Source organism: Orbicella franksi, chromosome 2 (genome assembly GCF_964199315.1).
Source record: "Orbicella franksi chromosome 2, jaOrbFran1.1, whole genome shotgun sequence".
NCBI classification, from domain to species: domain Eukaryota; kingdom Metazoa; phylum Cnidaria; class Anthozoa; order Scleractinia; family Merulinidae; genus Orbicella; species Orbicella franksi.
Genome location: NC_138146.1, coordinates 30,020,103 through 30,035,643, shown reverse-complemented (window position 1 = coordinate 30,035,643; position 15,541 = coordinate 30,020,103). Strand labels below are relative to the sequence as shown.

Genomic DNA, 15,541 nt, shown 5'->3' with positions numbered 1-15,541 from the left:
CTTAACCCTACTCACCAGTGCCACTCGTCGACTCTCGCCTTAGGCTTGACGCCTCTAAAGCTAGTAACTGAATGCCCTGGAATAAGAATGGCGTCAAACATCCTTGCATATTTACCCCTTGCGTGTAAGATTTACGGAAACTAATGCGGCTCATACTTGAAGAAAACTCCTTTAAGTTTAATGACAAACACTTCGTACAAACTCACAGCATTGCTATGGGAACTAAAATGGCGGTCACTTTCTCCGTTATTTTCATGTCGGACCTTGAAAAACGACTGCTAGCGGCTAGCCAACTGAAACCCTTTGTTTGGAAGAGGTTTATCGATGACATATTTTCTTTGTGGAACATTCCAATGGGAAAAGTTTCCATTTTTGTTAACTTCGCTAACTCGTTCCACCCTACGATTCAATTTACTTGTGAAATGTCATCCGAACGCGCTGTTTTTCTCGACAAAGAGGTATTCAAAGGACCTCGCCTTTCAACTCTTAAAATTCTCGATTCACAAACCCACTTCAAGTCCACTGAAAGTTTTCAGTATACGCACTTCTCATCCTGCCACCCGTTCAATACTAAAAAGGGTTTTATCAAAGGAGAAGCATTACGTCTTTTAAGAACCAACTCAGTCAAAGAGAATTTTAATAAATACAAACGAGATTTTGTGCAAAGACTCTGTAACAGAGGCTATCCCATAAAATCTTCACTGAAGTTCAGTTCTCAGACAGAACAGAAGCTCTTCGTAACAAAACAAAGAAGGCAAAAGAAATTTTACCGTTTGTTACCGCTTATAACCCGGCCACACGGAATGATTCTCGTGAAACATTGGCATATCATTCAACGGCAGCCTAGACGTGCACATGTCTTTAACCAGCCACCGATTGTATCTTACAAGAAAGAAAAACTACTCAAGGACATTTTAGTCCGCGCAAAACTTCCTTCAATCACGCCGCAATCATAAAAAATTGTTAACAAAGAAGCACTTTCAAAAGGTTTGTTTTCAAAGCAGAAGAAAATTTACATATGATCTTTTTCCTGCTAGCAACACGCTCAGCCCGCGTTCACGTATTTCTGTCCGCAACTCAACTGAGCCAATAAACCTAGCCCTTGATCATTTGCTAAGTGCTCCTCCATTTACACTTCAAACTTTTCAGTTGATCATTCATAGCGAACGTAGAAGCTGAGGACTCGTAGACTTTATTTAAATACATGTAAGATCAACTGGTAGAGCAGCGGACTTGTTAGGGGAAGGTCGTGGGTTCAAATCCCACCCGGATCACCATTTAAATTTTTTTAACGTTAGTATTTACAGAACAGCAATTATCGTTCATATGATTTGACTGAGGGTGCATCTTATATGACACCAGTCAGCTACCGAATAGTATAGTCCAGAAAATTAGGCGTCTACGTTCCACATTGGAAGAAGTTTGCGGAAACAGACGTATCTGAACACCTGTCAAAACCGGCTGGAGCATTAGCAGAACGCCAAACGGCGATCGGCAAATGTACTGGTTGTTTGGGGCTAGTTTTACTCATGTTCGCTTGCGGTTAGCTTTTATTCGTTGGAAAGGGCCAAGTACAATATAGCGGCTGTCCTTTACAACAAACTGACGAATCCACTGTTCAAAGTTCTACCACTGTTGAGTCAAACTTTCCTGTCTAAACACTCAGACCCCAACTTAGCCTCGGGCGGTGTAAAATGACGCAGCGAAGTGAAAGAAAATCAATTTTAGCGTAACCAGAGACACTATTAGTGCAAAAAAGCGTAAAATAATGTGCCAATGCAGCTCATTTCGTTGTCACTCGTTGTTCTGTTGACTTTTGCGTCCACATCTATCTATGTATGCCTGGGTTGGTCAGCGGTTTTAGCTAAACATGACGGAACAACATGGCGGATTGGAGTTTGTCAGTTTGTCAGTATATTCCTGTTTTATTCATCACTAAAAGCTCTCTCAGCACCTTTGGGAGCGTTTTCATGGAATAAAAACATTCCCTTGCGACGATGTTTTCTTCGTGTTAGTGCAGTTGTGGACGGAAGTGTCGCGAACGAGATTTGATGACGAAGGTCACCTATTCGAGTTGCGAGTAATTTGCGAAGTAGTTGTAGCATCCATAATTAATTCGACCTTGTTCTATCAAATACTGAACTTGACTTTGTCCTCAAATGTGTTTTTAGAGTTGTGATGCTTTCGAGGAGAAATTTGCCTAGGTGTTAAGCCGTGTAAAGCTTTTGTCACTAGCGATGTATAAAAGCGTAATTAGCGAGCCGGTGAACGTAACGTCTGTTTCAGGAAGAGAACACGCAACTCTAAAGATTGTAAGATGAAGAATAAGCTTATTGTGAAAGTACTGTAATTTAGCCTCGCTTGATAATGCTACGGAAACCAAAGAAAGTATCACCGCCGACCATTTTAATTAGATAGTATATTATTTAGATAAGTTAATTTTTCAAGGGTTGTACATGTGATGGTCCCATGGTGTAATGGTTAGCACTCTGGACTCTGAATCCAGCGATCCGAGTTCAAATCTCGGTGGGACCTTCTTTTTCTTTTTCCTTTTCTTTTCCCTTCGTCGTGTTTTTTTTCACCATTTCGAGATCTTACAACATTAAAACTAATAAAACTAAGGTGAAATAATATTTTCACTTGTAAATATTTTTACTGTTAGCTTTCCACCGCTGTTTATGTTGCGGTCGATGAGAGGAACCTCGGTTGCAACCTATTGCAGTCTACCTCAAGTTTGGGTAAGTAGGAAAAAATTTTTTTCAGAGACCTAGATTTTCGTTTATTGAAGATTCAAATACCTGGAAAAATTCAGTTCGTCAGACCTTTTTGTATTCGAAGAAGACCCTTTTAGTTTGAGTTTATACCTGACAGCCAGGGGCGGGGCAGAAGACTCCTGAAATATTCGCTTATCTGGATCATCCACCAAAAACTGACGTCACATCCGGTTTAAACTGTGCCGCGCAGCTCGTTTCACAAAGCGAAAAAATGGCGTTTCGATTGGGGAAGATTTTCCTCTATTTGCAAACCATCACGTTCGTGTCCTTTCATACTGAGGATAGAAGGATGTTGCAGGCACATTTCTTCGACTTTTTAAGCAAAACTTTCGGCAAAACAGTATAGTTTAGTATTTTTTTGAAGGAAAATAACGGAGAGCCTTCTGTCATCGAATGGCGGATTTTACACGTTTGCAAAACTGGTGTTGTTCCGACTTTTGGTTCTTATTGTTCGTGATTCGGTTATAACACTAAGTGCAATAGCCTATAATGTTAACAACAACCTGGATGAAGTATTGCTGGCCATAGTTTGCACTGTGCACTACGGGAACATGTTTAACAGAAGTCGTTTTCTTCTAAAAGTGAACACAGTTGAAGCTTTGTATCCACGAGTGTGTGGTGGAAAATCGTATACGCAAGGTTAGTGTCCTATTTCCGTATCTCTTGTTGAATACTTTTTTTCTCTGTAAGAAATAATCTATATTGAGAGCTAGAGTTCATTGTAAATGCGTGTTTTAGGGATATCAGATTTCCCAGAAAAGATCAACAAAGGGTGAAGCAGTCCAGATGAGTAGAACTAATTTCCTTCAGTCATCCAATGGTTAATTGTACATTCCTCTGTATTGTCTGAACTGCAATACTGGCTTGGGGATCAACTTCTTTGGGCAGTTCAAAAAGAGGGGGTTGGCCTGTTTAGGGTTAGCTCCCAATGGTATGGTATATCCTTACCTCTTAACTTTACCCCTGCTTTTGACAGGTACCCACTTCTGCTGTGACCTGGGGGCGGGGGCTACTCCCTTATATGCACTATATAGGTATGTGTGCCTCAAAGGGTATGGTTTTTCAGCCGTTTTGGTCATAAATAAAGTATGGATTTTGGCCACTTTGGTCTTAAATAGGGTATGGGTTTTGTAGTCTAGTCTTGAATTGGGTAATGTTGTTTAGAAGAAGCTACTTTTTCATCATTATTGATAAGACCATAAACAGAAGGCCTTCAAAAATTATGTTTAGGGCAACTGTGTCAGCGGCAACGGTTGTAAACAGGTTGTCAAATTTTTTATCTGGTCATAAAGAGGGTAGGGAAAATCGCAGATTTTGGTGATCAATAGGTTTTGGGAAGCAGGCCGCACACCCCCACCAATTTTTTCTGGTAGTACCCCCTCCCGGGTACTGTAGAGTGGTTCATAAATAAATGCTGGACAGAATTCAGATTTTATCTTGTAATTAGCTTTAACCTGTAAATTATTATCTATTAATAATGAAATAGAGAACATCTTCTCTCTTTCTATTCAACAATTGGACTATGAGGTCAAGGCTTCTTTGAGGTGATAGTTTGAGGCTGTATCAACCGTATTATTACCTGATGGGAATCTTGAGCTCGGAATCCAATAATATTGTTAAGTAGAATTGTATGATTTACCATTGTTTCTCTATCAAACTTCATACTTGGGTGCAATCATACAATCTGAAATTCTCATACTTGTAGGACTTCATAATTAGTTAAATTCAACTATTTTGAGATTTTAAAGTTATGTTCTTTATCAAATTAACTCAACGAGAGATGGTGTGAGAACACAGGCCGCTGGTGGTTGTTTACACAGCTTTTTTACGTTCTTCCAAAGATCTATTTTCAACACCTCATCTTTTGTTAATCTGGTAGGGATACAATGTAGCTCTGTAGCAACAGGACCTTTGTTCATTATTTGATCAATGTTTAAATGGCATCTACCTTCCATCTCGTAAAGAAAAAAGGAAAAATGGGTCTCATATGCATGTATCAAATAATTCACAAAGGTCAGTTGTGATTGCTCCATTGTGGGTGGGCTGAAAGTTCTAGCTTGGTTTGATCTTAAAGTGATTTTTTGCCATTAATTCCCCATGCATTTGGCTGAAGTTGACCCTGCATGATTATTCAATTATTGATTATTGAATAATCAAATGTGCAAATATCCCTCTTTGTTTGAGTTTCCCTCAGTCATTCAATCACAGTGGGTTTTGCCGAGTTAATTTTCTCTTCTCTGTAAATTGATATTTTTGCTTTAAATTTTAATAGCCATAGGTGTGTTTCCAGTAGAACTATAAACCTGCCCACTTGATGTAATATTGGATTGAGTGTATGACATCATCGGTAACCTAATTTGCATATTTTACACATTTTTCAAACTTAAACATCTTTGAAACTGATGCAGATATTTGCAAAAGGTTAACAGTATTTTTAATCTTTTGTGGAATTCTATGTGATACACCTACAAATTCTGACTCAAGCAGTAAAAGTTAAATGAGAGAAGCATGTTAAAGCGTTGAGTTGAAGAGAATTTTGGAGGGGAATTTGATGTGGTTATTGCATTGACAGAGGTTGGCTTTGCTATTACTTTTGTTATTATCTTCTATATTTTTGAGGCAGAGTGGTTGTTGGCAAAAGCACAACTGGCAATGTCCTCACTGACCTGTGTTTAGGTGTTTTTAGGTTTTTGTCTCTGACATTGAAGTTCAATTTAAGTAGTAATACACTGTCTTTACAATAGATGGATGTTAATAGTATAGTTATTTTAATATCCTCATGCCAAAATTATAGTAATTTTATGGCTCAATTTCTACCTCTGCTTTAATTTGTTTACACTTGTTTATTTTTTTAAACCAATTTAATGTCATCAAAGGAGAAGGGGGAATCTGAGAACAATAATAAATTAGACCAACAAATATAAATAAATTTGCAATGATTGCTCTCATTGTCTAGTGGAGATGAAGTGGACCAAAAGGTCAGAGATCTGATGTTTGAATCTAGGTCTGTCTGTACAAAATAAAAAAAAGATGGTATTGTAGTATGAGAGTACCATGGTAAGTTATGTTGGGGGGTTGATATGGGATCCTGGCTGTACTGTTGTAGGGTAGGAATAGGGACTTAGGGGGTGGGTGGTGTGCTTGTGATTCTTTTCAAGAACCACTCTGAAAGTGAAAACAAACTGGTTTGAAAAATTTACAGCAGAGGTAAAAATTATACATTATATCTTGTTTTTCTTAGGTGGTAAATGAGCAAATACCCACAAGAGAAATACAAACAAGAGAGGCACTTTATTTCTCTTCTTAATCAGTGTTCTTCTGAATTCCTCTTGTTAAACTAAATTACTTTTTCTGTTGAGATAACATTTTCACACTGGACTTTTCCTCTGAAACCCTTACTAACAAAATAATCATTGCTAACGAAAATGATACTTTTTACGATAACTGTAGAAATTGTTGTGCACTCATTGGCTAATTTTCATCGTCAATAAGCAGATCTGTAGGCACATAAATTTACAATTTAAGAGATGTGTCAATGAGCAAGAGCATACAATTTGGCAATGAATTTGTTATTTAAAAAAAAACAAATTGGTGTCAGTTTTTCCTGTGTTTGCAGATGAGTGTTTGAGTGTATGCTATCGCCCCGTGGATCCATGTTATGACCAAATTCATGATCAGTAATGTTCAAGACAGATGCATGAAAAACTGACGTCAATTTGTTAAACTGAAAAAGATCCGGTTGCTGGTCTTTTTGTGACTGATGGGCGTCTCTAAAAGTTCTCAGTTGTTGTTTAATTTTAGTGACTGTCATTTATGTTTGTATTTTCTTAAGTGGTTACCTCCTGGCATATACACCCCACACTGACATACAATCCCTTGATTTAGATGATGCTGAACCTGCTTTTCCCATCTTTAACATACATGTAAGAGTGCCAGTGGACCTGTCCAAATGTGATTCTTTTTACTGATAATGCAAATCATAATAAAGATACAAAGCCTCTCTGGTGTGATTTCTTCCTTTACAGTGAAGTGCAACCTATCCAAAAGTTACATTCTATAAAAGGTTTACAAAAATTATAAAATATAGGAGCTCCTCTGAAAGAATAGTTTGTTGTTTTTTTCTGTTCATTTTTTTCGTTGAACATTTATATTTTCCTAATAAGCAGTTTCTTCACAACACATTTTAAGATGATAAATAGCCATAAAAATGACATTTTTATCTCTGAGATCATTTTCAAGATTAAAAAAAGTTATAATATATAAAAATAACTTTTTTTAATCTTGAAAATGATCTCAGAGATAAAAATGTCATTTTTATGGCTATTTATCATCTTAAAATGTGTTGTGAAGAAACTGCTTATTTGACAACCTATTTACAACCGTTGCCACTGACACAGTTGCCCTAAACATAATTTTTGAAGGCCTTTTGTTTATGGTCATCAATAATGATGAAAAAGTAGCTTCTTCTAAACAACATTACCCAATTCAAGACTAGACTACAAAACCCATACCCTATTTAAGACCAAAGTGGCCAAAATCCATACTTTATTTATGACCAAAACGGCTGAAAAACCATACCCTTTGAGGCACACATACCTATATAGTGCATGTAAGGGAGTAGACCCCCCCCCCCCCCACCGGGTCACGGCAGAAGTGGGTACCTGTCAAAAGCAGGGGTAAAGTTAAGAGGTAAGGATATACCATACCATTGGAGCTAACCCTAAACAGGCCAACCCCCCCCCCCCCCCTTTTTGAACTGCCCAAAGAAGTTGATCCCCAAGCCAGTATTGCAGTTCAGACAATACGGAGGAATGTACAATTAACCATTGGATGACTGAAGGAAATTAGTTCTACTCATCTGGACTGCTTTACCCCTTTGTTGATCTTTTCTGGGAAATCTGATATCCCAAAACACGCATTTACAATGAACTCTAGCTCTCAATATAGATTATTTTTTACACAGAAAAAAAAAGTATTCAACAAGAGATACGGAAATAGGATACTAACCTTGCGTATACGATTTTCCACCACACACTCGTGGATACAAAGCTTCAACTGTGTTCACTTTTAGAAAAAAACGACTTCTGTTAAACATGTTCCCGTAGTGCACAGTGCAAACTATGGCCAGCAATACTTCATCCAGGTTGTTGTTAACATTATAGGCTATTGCACTTAGTGTTATAACCGAATCACGAACAATAAGAACCAAAAGTCGGAACAACACCAGTTTTGCAAATGTGTAAAATCCGCGATTCGATGACAGAAGGCTCTCCGTTATTTTCCTTCAAAAAAATACTAAACTGTGCTGTTTTGCCGAACGTTTTACTTAAAAAGTCGAAGAAATGTGCCTGCAACATCCTTCTATCCTCAGTATGAAAGGACACGAACGTGATGGTTTGCAAATAGAGGAAAATCTTCGCCAATCGAAACGCCATTTTTTCGCTTTGTGAAACGAGCTGCGCGGCACAGTTTAAACCGGATGTGACGTCACTTTTTGGTGGATGATCCAGATACTCCAATTTCAGGAGTCTTCTGCCCCGCCCCTGCCTGCGAGCTATGAATTAGAATTTCTCAACTACTGCTTCTTTAAACGAATCGTAATATTCCAATAGACTCATTTATTTTCGCCTTGATCAATACTACGCACAATCTGGGCCTTGCAACTGCTAAACAATAATTCGTTACTGGGATTTTTAATATGTAGTCTGGGAGTATGTATGATAGCCCCCAGTGATCTCGGTAGGACTTGGAATGGTTTTGCTTAACAGCACGGTCCACGGACTGCGGCCTGCGGCTTGCGGACTGCGGACTGCGGACTGCGGCCTGCGGACTGCGGCCTGTGGACTGCGGCCTGCGGACTGCGGACTGCGGACTGCGGACTGCGGACTGCGGACTGCGGACTGCGGACTGCGGACTGCGGACTGCGGACTGAGGGTGGCAGAGATCTCGCAGCCTCGATTTTTTCACCAAAGCTGTCTCAGAGTCTCGATTTTTTGAAAGACCAATAAGAAAGTCTCGAAGTTCCAATTTTATTTGTTTGTTTGTAAAACTGGCGTCTGAGCGTCTTATGGCGATCTATTCGACCAAAATTTCGGGGCTGAGGCTGTAAAATTTCTTGATGGCGAATGGACGGTCTCGTTCCATTCCATTCGCAAAAAGGGCTTCGCATTCTTATTTAAAATGGAGGATGCAGGAGTTAAAGTTAAATAGCGATTTCGACTTTATCAATGATAATGTGCGAGCTGTTTCATGCGCAGAAATTTATGCCGCATAATGGGTTATTTTGAGGAAATCGTTCCCAGATATTTGCCGTTTCAGTTCAAACACCACTTCATTAATAGCCAAAACACACAGTTAGCTCAGCTACGTACCTGCACTGTGTTGTGACTACCCATGAATGTACGAATAACACCGATAAATCCGCTGACATGCTGCATTTGTAAGTGTTTTTCTCCACGTTGAAGACAGAAAGTACAGAACAGCGAGGTGCTGGGACTGAGAATGGGTCGGAATAGTCAAATGGATGGTCAATTTTCGATCATATCGGACCGGTCCAACGGAGGAAGGTGGTCAACCTGGGAAGATGGACCGGCTTTTTCGAAACTTTTCCGGTTGGACCGAACCGATCCATTCAGTTTTAGATCGAATTTTCCGGAAATTTTGGTTGAATGGATCGCGCCCTTTAATCAGAACATATCGCACTCGCATTTAAAATGCTTTGAAGCTTCGGTCTCGCAATTTAAAAACTCAAAATGTCTCGGGCTCGCACAGAAAAACGCTAGTCTCGTCTTCTCGTAAAGTCTTCCATTTACCGTTCGCCACCCTGTTATCCAAAGCTGGTAGGCAGACCAAAGAAACGGGGTGGGTTTTGAATTCTGAGCGGAGTTGGCAGCAACAAAAGATATGGCAGTTCAGGGAGGCAGCGAACATACACGGACGATGACGGTGATGATGATAATGATGATGATGATGATGATGATGATGATGATGATGATAGTAAATGGTTTGAACCCAGGAGTATCAGCAGTTCGTATTTTGTGAGCTACCCTCATCCTGACGATCACGATAATAATGATAATGACCTTTAGCGAGTAAGATATAATAATAATAATAATAATAATGATAATAATGATGATGATGATGATGATAATAATGACTTCATTATCGTGTCAATCACATCTAGCAGTGGAGAATCCCCACTGCTAATAGGGGACACCTAACTAGAACTATCTGAAAATAATATACAGAAAGTCCTGTAAGAGAAATTAAATTTATGAGTTACAAAGATGGCAGCCACTAGATCGATCTAGGATGTTGCCTAGATCTAGCCTACGTGTCCATTCATCGCAGTTTACTTTCAATAAATCACTCAGTTATACTCCTTTTTAAATGGCCTTACCAAGAAAACGATTGGCGTTGGACCTGTGGTGCGTGAGCAATATTCCCGTCACTCACTAACCATAATTCCAAAGGCCTAAGACGCTGCAAAACACAAAAAGTGACATGGGAAAATGAGGGAAATAGTAGACATTATCTCAAGTTTGTACAACTCCATAACTCAAGATAAATAAATATTTAAACATCAAAACCTCTCATAACTGGTGGTTTTGATTAAATCTGGTTTTGTACCCCTCTCCTTCACTTGTGGTCCCATGGTGTAATGGTTAGCACTCTGGACTTTGAATCCAGCGATCCGAGTTCGAATCTCGGTGGGACCTTTCAATTGATATCTTTTTTCTTTCTTTCTTTTTTTTTTGGTGCCAGGCTTTCTGCAGTACTAATTCGAATTTTTAAAAAAGGGCAAGGAAAGTATTCGGAGTAACTACCTAGGATCGATCGGGCAATTTTTTTTTTTTTATATATATATTTAACGGACCTACTTTCACTTCAACTATTCAATATATGGCGCCAGAACAATGAAATAATACGATATTGATATTGATAAAAACCTGAGAGAATCCCATGTTTTCACTGAAAGTATAATTTTGAAATGCCTTAAGCTTCTATTGCAGTGTTTTCAGTGCTGTTAGGCGCATCGAGTTGAGAAATGCGCCCTATAAAAAAAATATGAATATTATTATTATTATTATTATTATTTATTTTCTAAGTACCGCTCGCGTCTCTAGCCACTCTTTCTTTTTCCCTTCCACTCTCCATAAGGGCATCCCTCATTCTCTCCTCATAAGTATCTTCACTGAGGAGCCCGCTACACGCAGGCTGAGCAATGGAAATTTCATTTGCATTTCTTTCATAGCGAATGTGCAAACGAGAGTTATCCCAATAGTGTGATGGCTAGCACTCTGGATTCTGAATCCAGCGATCCAAGTTCAGAAGCGTTAGATTTTTGAGACAACTTTTTTGTCAGTTTTATGGGGATTCTTGAACGGCAAAAAAATTACTGAACTACAATTATTGATCACGATCCTACCATTAGCAGAATTTAAGGTGATAAATCAGGGTATAGCTTCTGTTTCTCAGGCAACCTGACCCAAGTTGTTCAAGAGGCGGAAAACCCTATGCACCGGATAAATCACTATCCAGTGGATAGCGAGGTTTGATTTGTGAACATTTATCGATAGTGTTTTATCCGATGGATAGCGTTATCCACCCTTTGAAACTCGAGGCCATGGTGTTAAAGAAGTTACTGCTCGTTATATGACGGTTTCAACCTGTGTCTTGAATGTGCTCTCTCAACGTCCCGCGTGATGCTACAAGCCAATAAACAATTAAAGTTAAGGCACTGTTATTTTATAATCAAAGTGAAGGGTCCCATGGTGTAATGGTTAGCACTCTGGACTTTGAATCCAGTGATCCGAGTTCAAATCTCGGTGGGACCTATGTTTTTAAATCGGAGTATATATTTTGTTTTTCGTCAAGTTTTTATAGCGGCTGTGTGAAAAAAAAAAAAAAAAAAAAAAAAAAAAAAAAAAAAAACTGGCCAAATGTATTTTTTCCTGTCGTTCATCGATTAACAATGTGTTTTCTTGAAACAGTCTTACGCTTCTTTGGTGCGCTTTCAACTTTATGCATGCAACTCAAAGTTGATAAAACCCAGAATACTGAGCAATCTTTAATTCTCGTTCCAGTATTTAAGACATTGTTTCAAAAGCCATTAGTGTGCTATAACTAACGTGAGTTAGGTGCCTTGGTGTAATGGTGCCCGGGTAATGGTGAGCGTTCTGAAATTTTTGGGTCGATACACCGAGGAATTTGCTGTGTATACACGTTGTAAAATAAAAGTCCATTTTTAGTTACTATGTATGAAGTGTTTGTCAACAACAGAGGTCCCATGGTGTAATGGTTAGCACTCTGGACTCTGAATCCAGCGATCCGAGTTCAAATCTCGGTGGGACCTATAGCATATATATATTTTTTAACTTTAATAGAAGAACGTTATCTTTTGTATGCAAAGTAGTGGATTAAATAATCTGGGATTTTTTGCATCAAATCAGAAAATAACTCTCTTTCTCGTCATTGTCTGTTGTTTTGCGATTAAAAGGTTCTATTGTTCTTTTAATTAGCAGTGCGTTCATTGCATTTGCGGATTTTTTTCAGTTTGCTGTAGCCTAAGTACGATGTTTTTAACTGATACAGATGAGAGCTGGTCAAAATTGTGACTGATAGCTGAGAAATGACATATTTCAGCTGAGGTGTGAAATCTGAAAAATTGACTGATATATATTTTACCAATCACCTGGGATATCGCCAAAACTTTCACTCATAAGGCTGTGTTCACACTTAGTGCTGGAGCACTGGTACTTGGACACGGGCACAAAATAGTACGTGTAGCGTTCAGACCCTTTATCTGGTGCTCCAAGTATTCTAGTGCTATTTAGTGTTCGAGTACTAGGTCGAGACCTTGTACCCGGGCACTAGCTCTGTGCCCGAATTCTGGGGTGAGTAATTGGAAAAAGGGTGTATTCACATTAGTGTCCAGGGAGAATCCTACTTGGGTACCGCCCGCTCGGGTAACAAGTCTGAACTAGCTTAGCCAAAGATTGGAGGACCCCATCCAAACCCTTCTACACATGCTGTCTAACTTCCCAAGCACAGCAAAAAGTGAATGAACGACTGAGCTCGGGGTTTTCAAAATTTGTTGTTTCTGTCTTTGAAGTTGTTCTTTGCGGGCTCTATGGCAAGCTTTAAAAATTGTAAAAAAAATAGGTTAAGAGAGGTTAAATAAAGTTCAATACTGTTATTGCTAGAGTATAATCATGGATTGGATCCCGTGGTGTAATGGTTAGCACTCTGGACTTTGAATCCAGCGATCCGAGTTCAAATCTCGGTGGGACCTCACAGTTTATATCCTTTTTTTTCGGTGTGAAGCTTTCTGTCGTGCTGATTCGAATTTTTATATAAGGGCAAGGGAAGTATCCGAAGTATCTACTTGGGATCGATCGGGAAAGTTTTTTTATATTTAATAGGCCTACTTTCACTTCAACTGTTCAATATATGGCGCCAGAACAATGAAATAATACGATATTGATATTGATAAAAACATGAGAGAATCCCATGTTTTCACTGAATGTATAATTTTGAAATGCCTAAAGCTTCTATTGCAGTGTTTTCAGTGCTGCTAGGCGCATCGAGTTGAGAAATGCGCCCTATAAAAAAAATATGAATATTATTATTATTATTGTTTATTTTCTAAATACCGCTCGCGTCTCTAGCCACTCTTTCTTTTTCTCTTCCACTCTCCATAAGACCATCCCTCATTCTCTCCTCATAAGTATCTTCACTGAGGTGCCCGCTACACGCAGGCTGAGCAATGGAAATTTCATTTGCATTTCTTTCATAGCGAATGTGCAAACGAGAGTTATCCCAATAGTGTGATGGCTAGCACTCTGGATTCTGAATCCAGCGATCCAAGTTCAGAAGCTTTAGATTTTTGAGACAACTTTCTTGTCAGTGTTATGGGGATTCTTGAACGGCAAAAAAATTACTGAACTACAATTATTGATCACGATCCTACCATTGGCAAAATTCAAGGTATTAAATCAGGGTATAACTTCTGTTTCTCAGGCAACCTGACCCAGGTTGTTCAATAGGCGGAAAACCCTATGCACCGGATAAATCACTATCCAGTGGATAGCGAGGTTTGATTTGTGAACATTTATCGATAGTGTTTTATCCGGTGGATAGCGTTATCCATCCTTTGAAACTCGAGGCCATGGTGTTAAAGAAGTTACTGCTCGTTATATGACGGTTTCAACCTGTGTCTTGAATGTGCTCTCTCAACGTCCCGCGTGATTCTGCAAGCCAATAAACAATTAAAGTTAAGGCAGTGTTATTTCATAATCAAAGTGACTGAGGGTCCCATGGTGTAATGGTTAGCACTCTGGACTTTGAATCCAGTGATCCGAGTTCAAATCTCGGTGGGACCTATGTTTTTAAATCGGAGTATATATTTTGTTTTTCGTCACGTTTTTATAGCGGCTGTGTGAAAAAAAACAAAAACAAAAAAAACACTGGCCAAATGTATTTTTTCCTGTCGTTCATCGATTAACAATGTGTTTTCTTGAAACAGTCTTATGCTTCTTTGGCGCGCTTTCAACGTTATGTATGCAACCCAAAGTTGATGAAAACCCAGAATACTGAGCAATCTTTAATTCTTGATTCATGATCTAGTTCCAGTATATAAAACATGGTTTTAAAAGCCATTAGTGCGCTACAGCTAACGTGAGTTAGGTATCTTGGTGTAATGGTGAGCGTTCTGGAATTTTTGGGTCGATACACCGAGGACTTTGCTGTGTAGACACGTTGTACAATAAAAGTCCATTTTTAGTTACTATGTATGAAGTGTTTGTCAACAACGTAACAGAGGTCCTATGGTGTAATGGTGAGCACTCTGGACTCTGAATCCAGCGATCCGAGTTCAAATCTCGGTGGGACCTATAGCATAGATATATTTTTTAACTTTAATAGAAGAACGTTATCTTTTGTATGCAAAGTAGTGGATTGAATAATCTAGGATTTTTTGCATCAAATCAGAAAATAACTCTCTTTCTCGTCATTGTCTGTTGTTTTGCGTTGAAAAGGTTCTAATGTTCTTTTAATTAGCAGTGCGTTCATTGCATTGGCGGATCTTTTTCAGTCTGCTGTGGCCTAAGTAAGTCTTGTACGATGTTTTTTTAACTGATACAGATGAGAGCTGGTCAAAATTGTAACTGATAGCTGAGAAATATGACAGATTTCAGCTGAGATGTGAAATCTGAAATATTGACTGATATTTTACCAATCACCTGGGATATCGCCAAAACTTTCACTCATAAGGCTGTGTTCACACTTAGTGCTGGAGCACTGGTACCTGGACACTGGCACAAAACAGTACGTGTAGCGTTCAGACCCTTTATCTGGTGCTCCAAGTATTCTAGTGCCATTTAGTGTTCGAGTACTAGGTCGAGACCTTGTACCCGGGCACTAGCTCTGTGCCCGAATTCTGGGGTGAGTAATTGGAAAAAGGGTGTATTCACATTAGTGTCCAGGGAGAATACTACTGAACTTAGCCAAAGATTAGAGGACCCTATCCAAACCCTTCTACACATGCTGTCTCACTTCCCAAGCACAGCAAAAAGTGAATGAGCAACTGAGCTCCGGGTTTTCAAAATTTGTTGTTTCTTTTTTTAAGTTGTTCTTAATTTGCGGGCTCTATGGCAAGCTTTGAAAATTGTAAAACAATAGGTTAAGAAAGGTTAAATAAAGTTCAATACTGTTATTGCTAGAGAATAACCATTAATATCCTTATTTTTTCGGTGTGAAGCTTTCTG

General features: G+C 38.9%; 7 non-coding genes across 7 annotated transcripts; all 7 read left to right on the top strand.

Annotated features, from left to right (window-relative positions):
- Positions 1–2,463: 2,463 nt before the first annotated feature.
- Positions 2,464–2,535, top strand: Trnaq-cug (transfer RNA glutamine (anticodon CUG)). Its single transcript has one exon. It is a non-coding gene; the product is annotated as a tRNA-Gln (tRNA).
- Positions 2,536–10,420: 7,885 nt separating this feature from the next.
- Trnaq-uug (transfer RNA glutamine (anticodon UUG)) lies at positions 10,421–10,492 on the top strand. The gene has a single exon. It is a non-coding gene; the product is annotated as a tRNA-Gln (tRNA).
- Positions 10,493–11,539: 1,047 nt separating this feature from the next.
- Trnaq-uug (transfer RNA glutamine (anticodon UUG)) lies at positions 11,540–11,611 on the top strand. Its single transcript has one exon. It is a non-coding gene; the product is annotated as a tRNA-Gln (tRNA).
- A 446-nt stretch (positions 11,612–12,057) lies between these two features.
- Positions 12,058–12,129, top strand: Trnaq-cug (transfer RNA glutamine (anticodon CUG)). The gene has a single exon. It is a non-coding gene; the product is annotated as a tRNA-Gln (tRNA).
- Positions 12,130–12,995: 866 nt separating this feature from the next.
- Positions 12,996–13,068, top strand: Trnaq-uug (transfer RNA glutamine (anticodon UUG)). Its single transcript has one exon. It is a non-coding gene; the product is annotated as a tRNA-Gln (tRNA).
- Positions 13,069–14,086: 1,018 nt separating this feature from the next.
- Positions 14,087–14,158, top strand: Trnaq-uug (transfer RNA glutamine (anticodon UUG)). Its single transcript has one exon. It is a non-coding gene; the product is annotated as a tRNA-Gln (tRNA).
- Positions 14,159–14,596: 438 nt separating this feature from the next.
- Trnaq-cug (transfer RNA glutamine (anticodon CUG)) lies at positions 14,597–14,668 on the top strand. Its single transcript has one exon. It is a non-coding gene; the product is annotated as a tRNA-Gln (tRNA).
- The last annotated feature ends 873 nt before the right edge of the window (positions 14,669–15,541 follow it).